Here is a 6,000-nt window from a genome sequence, read left to right as displayed (position 1 = left end):
CTGGTGTATTTTTTACTTCGGACCTTGCTCTCCAAAATGGCACAGAGAGAATAATCCACTGGACTCGTATCTGGCGAATTCGAAAGCCATTGTGTGGTCGTAATGAAGTTCGGAACGTTGTTTTTCAGCCATTCTTGTTGAAACGTCCATGGTTTGCGACCGAAATGTTTATTTGCCCACGGTTTCAAAGCAGCCTCCAGAATACCTTCCCGATAATATGTCAAATTTATTTTGACGCCAGGCTCGATGAAAATAATTGGAGAGCGCCCATCTGCGGTGACAGCGGCCCAAACCATTATTTGTGGCGGGTGCTGCCTCCTGGTGGCCAACCGATGACTTAGATTCTTGTATGAACGGTCGGTCAAGTAAACCCTATCGTTTGGAGAGTTTACGAATTGCTCAATTGGAAAATTTTTTTCGTCAGAAAACACAATGTTCGGATTTTGAGCGCTTTCGGCCAAGCGAAGCAACTGCTTCGCTCTCTCAAATCATGCTTGTTGCTGCTTCTGTGTGAGATCATGGGACTTTTGGAACTTGTAAGGCTTGACCTTGAGCACGTTTTTCCATATGCGTTGGATGCTGCGGTCGGATATTTTCAGTTCTTTAGCCATTCTTCATTTTCCGAACCATTTCGCGTGACTTTGCAGTCTTTTGATGACCACCTCCATGGCGTTTTGCGATACTACCAGTATCATTGCAACGAATGATGGTGCGATAAACAAAAACTTTATTCACATTAAGGTGTTTGAGCTCACGAACAATTGCTGGCTGTGATTTTCCAGCTAAATATAAAGCAATCACACTATTACGTTTGAATTCCATCGCTGATCACTTTTTTTCGTTTACTTTTGCCAAAACGCTTTTGTACACTTGTGAACCATACTCCAAACTGTCATTCAGCAAATTTATAAACAGCTGATTCCAGTGCGACAGCTGCGCGAACGGTCGAAGTTGGTTACACTTCGTGTGTCCGACCCTTTTTTATTTCTCTAAGCTCCGATTGGAGCACGTACACATGAAAATATATTTGTAGACAGCATAAAAAACTTTAGTAATTTCTGTAGAGGAGTGTTTAATACATTTAATGATGGTGTCATTGCATTCTGTTGTTGGTATAATAAAAAGAAGTCCTTCCAAGATTATTTCCAAAGGCTAACAAAAGGTATAAAGAAATGGAAATTTTGGTACGTTTGGGAAAATAAGCTATATTTATTATTGTGAAGAGTCTATTTTTTCAAAAGTTAAAAACAAAAGAAAAAAACAATTTGAAAAATGTATATTAATTTAACATCTGTCATTTAGAATATATAAATTTAACATATTTTAATGCCGTTGTACATGTGATGCGTTTTCGGAAATTCTGAAATACAATTCATTCTTTTCAAGTTGTCATAAGAATCGCAATCAGTATTTTTGTTCATTTACTATTACTGCGAAAAGCAACAATTATTGCTGTTCGCCAATAATAAAAAAAACATTTGTTTACGGTGTAAACATACTTTTTATAAAAACTGAGAACAAATTTTATGAATCACTTCTTGTTGCCTTAGGTTGTCCCACAGAAGAATTGTACAAGTAGAAATGCAAATTTTTAGCGAAAGATGGAAAAAATTTACATGAAAAGGTAAAGAAATATTGCTGCTAATATATATGTATAAATAACCAACTTTTATTTTTTTTCATTTTAAATTGACTTTTTATGAATACTTAATGAGTAATATAATATAAGAATTACAAGTTACATTAATAAACTTGACTGATTTGCCACTAATGTAATCATTAAATAAACTTAATTATAACAACCAAGTTGGAAATGGACACATGTATTAAAAAGTTATATTTTAGTACGAAGATAAACCTTTGCATTTTAGGTAAACTTATTTATAGAAAATTGGTTGACATTTTCAAAAAGAACATTACGCGGAGAAGTGAAAGATATAGTTTCTTTTTTAGATTTTAGCATTAAATTAGATTCAATTAATTGTTTTCAAATGACTGGAAATGGAGACTTTATAATAAATGCAGCTATTTCTTCATTTACTAAAACCCTGTCCTGTAAACTTTTCTTCATAGTTTTATAAATGTTCTTCTCACATTGAAGCTAGTCAAAAGAAAAACATTGATTAATAGTTCTTTTTTACAATCTAAGTCTCTAAATAATTTTTATATTAATTTGGAAAAAATATGTGCTAAATAAAAGAATCGTAATAAAAGAGAGAAACAATGGAAATATAAGGAATTTCTCAATTTGGAATAAATAAAAAATTTACTCACATACGAATTATTATACCAATAAAGAAAAATTAAATAATGTAAAAGAAATCAACACATTTATTTTTTGTCAGTTTCAATTGACATGAGCCGCCTAATTGAGGCCAAATCTATAAGAATGATGACGAGCTCAATTATAAGCTCTCATATAATTGGAAAAAATTCCTATCAGACGAGGCTTTGGTTAGGGTAAACCTATATCATGCGCCTTTATTAATATAATACAGTGACACTATCCGCAAAGTTTTTGAATCTGGAACATGAAACCACAAATTGTATGATCTCTAAGGCAACATGGATTTAGTTAAGCGCATTAGAATGTAAGGAATTCGCTAGTTAGACCATGTCGAACGTCCGAAAGACGAAGCTCCAGCGAAAAGGTCTTTATATTCTATTGGAAGCAAGGGCACCCATGCATTCAATGGAAAGGCCAAACGGCTCATATCATACTGAGTATCTTGAATTAGAGGAGGAAAGCTTAGATTTGATGAGAAATATTAATACTCACAAAGAGATTCTGATAAATGTATGTTTACTAAAAAAATGTATTTGTAATAGTAGCAAACAGTACCACAGCACAGGATCGTAGAGTACATCTAAACTGGCAGATTTCAAATGAAAGCAAGGTACTTAGGTTGATCCTCATTAAAGTTAACTTTCAATCGTCAAAATAATATTGAGAATTCTAAAATTAAGGATGCAATGAGTAATAATAGAACTGCCTATTATAATAGAACAACTGGATCATGATGTGAAGGAATCGTATTAAATTTAATAAAATAACGGCAAAGAAAATTTAAGTTTCCATATTATGCATTTACCTGTTATATATATATATATACGAATATAATATATAACTAAAGAATGTTTTCATTGTATCCACGTGCACATATTTAAGCAATCCAATTGGTTATGTAAATTTCTTTTGATCAACATGCGCACAAAAAATTTTAATAACCATTTAATATGATTTACGGCAATGAAGGCAACTTTGATTAATTGTGGAAGCTATATATCATAACAAATAATAGAGGATTTATGTATAAGTTCAGTTAAAAGCTAATCAGCAAATTAACATTAGTTAACACACATTTACATAAATTTGCATATTAATATACAAATAATGAAATAAGAAATATATTAAAACAAAATGGGAAAGGCATTTCATATTACCAGGGGTGAATAAAACACCAAAGAACTGTTACAGTTATACTTATGTAGTAAATAGTATATAAAATATAGCTTGAATATCCTGATTAGCGTATATGTACATCTATTTACATAATTTTCTCTTGAAGTGTGCTCTTTGATTATTCTCTGCTGTTTGTCTTGCGTTCGCATAAATACATACGATGACCTGTTTTACCATGATGTTAACTACTTTGTTAGTTGCTCGATATTTTCAGGACAAGATTCCAAAATAAATTAAAACTCAAGCGTTTTCCAAATTTGGAAATAATGGAAATGTGTACTTTTTGTTCCATACTCAATACATTTCAATATAACTACATCCAAATTCATATTTAAAAAATAGTAGCCTAAGCCCGCAGTTCCGCTCGCAGCTTGCCAGGGATATCATTAATCGTAATTATGCAATGTTAGTTAAATTGGCAATCTATATTTTTATTGATTTCGTAAGTCACTTAAGGACCAAAATAAGTATGATGTAACAACATTTTCACAAATATCTTATCGTTTTTATCACTTGAAATAAATAATGCGTAAAATATGTCACATTCTCTGCATAATACTGCATCGTATATCATATATAGTGTATAACAACGCAGGAGTAGAGCCGAATATACATATATATCTATTCAAATGGTAACGTTCTGTCCAACATTCATTGAATTTAATTGCAAAATTGACTCCTAAAACCCAGATATTATACTAAAAAAGTCTTGCGGTATTTTTGCTAGTTGGCGCTGAAAGCGCGTAGTTCTAGTTTTATTCGTCGCATCGGGTCATGCTATACCTTTTTGGAAAGCTCATTTCACGCGCTAAGACGTGTTTGATTGATTGTCGTTTCTTTTAAGTCGTTCGTGAGTTATAGCGTCGTAAACATGGAGCAAAATAAAGAGAAAATACGGCATATTTTACAGTACTACTACGATAAAGGCAAAAATGCGTCTCAAGCCGCCAATAAAATTTGTGCAGTTTATGGACCCGATACAGTTTTCATTTCCACCGCACAACGATAGTTTCAACGTTTTCGTTCTGGTGTAGAGGTGGTCGAAGATGCGCCACGCTCCGGAAGGCCTGTCGTCGAAAATTGCGATAAAATCGCTGAAGTGGTCGAAAGAGACCGGCGAATATCGCATTCGATAGAACGATGAGCTGTACGAGATATACGACGACATTGACATAGTTCAGCGGATTAAAAGACAGTTACAACTATCACTATAATTCATATATACATATGCGTATGTAAACAAAAACCACTGTACCCTTCCAGTAGCTGCGTGATTTTATTTTGTATTTTTGAAGAAGAAATGTTCAAATGATTCTTACATGAATATTCAACACATGCTAATGTTTTGAAATAATTTTTTTTATTTATTTATGAATTGTTGTGACTAATAACATAAAAAGATAGATAGTAGCTTATGACCGTTACGAGGTTCCAAGCTACCACATCACCAATTTTCAGTCAAATCGGTTCAACCGTTCTTGAGTTATATATATAAACATAAATTGCGAAATGAAGGGTAAGTTTGCAAAAACGGCTGCCGTTAGGACCTTCTCCAGGACAAAAGGAATACCCGTGCAAATTTTCACATGTTCCCGTGCCTTGGTTCGGGCGTAATGCGCAGACATACAAAAAAGGCGTTTCGTTTTTATATATAAGATTTTATTTAAATGACAAAAGGAAAATACTGTGAGTTAAAAAAAAATAGGAACTATTTAGGACCTTTACAAAAATCGGTACAAATCAAGTAAAAATTGCTAATGTAGTGAAATGTTCCTGAAAAATTATGTACAATGCCATCAAAAATGCTAAGAGGGATCCCAATCTGTTATCCTAAAACATAATTCGTAAGGCGCCCCTTTGCAAAACAGCCCACCGTGAGGACAAAGTAATTGTTAGAGAATGTAAAGCTGATACTTTCAAATCCCCACGCGCAATAATGGTCGAAGTCGTTGCAGAATTTTCTTAAGCGTGTCAAGTAGACTATTGCGGAAACATTTATGTGAAAATAATTAGTTTGTGCGTGTGAGCATAAAAAACACTACTGTCGGAAAAGAATGTTATAGTCCGTTTGGCATTCGCTCATGTCACAAATCAAAAGATCTAAATTTTTGGAAAATAATAGTTTTTGCGAATGAAACGGAAATAAACCATATTGGTCATGATGGAAAAACATTTGTACATCAAGAGAAAAAACAAGAAGTCAATCCAAGATATGCCAAAATGACTGTAAAGTACGGTGGAGAAAATTTGAAAGTTTGGGGATCGTTTTCAAGGTGTGGAGTTGGTCCACTACTAAGGATAGAAGAGAATACGGATAAATTTGCATATCATAATATGCTGAGGAATAATATACCAATGATGTTGTGCAAGCAGATAAGATTTTTAGCACGATTAGCAGCATATTGGAAAGGTAAAAAAAAACTGGCTTACGCAAGAAAAAATTCCAAATATCTAAATCCGATCGAAAACTTTTGGAATGAAGTCAAAGGAAAAATTGGGAAAAGAAAATGTACAAATTGCAAAGAGCTTTGGGAAGG

This window comes from Bactrocera tryoni, chromosome 2, assembly GCF_016617805.1.
Source record: "Bactrocera tryoni isolate S06 chromosome 2, CSIRO_BtryS06_freeze2, whole genome shotgun sequence".
NCBI classification, from domain to species: Eukaryota; Metazoa; Arthropoda; class Insecta; order Diptera; family Tephritidae; genus Bactrocera; species Bactrocera tryoni.
The sequence above is the reverse complement of the archived record's forward strand: the minus strand, read 5'-3'. Positions refer to the sequence as shown.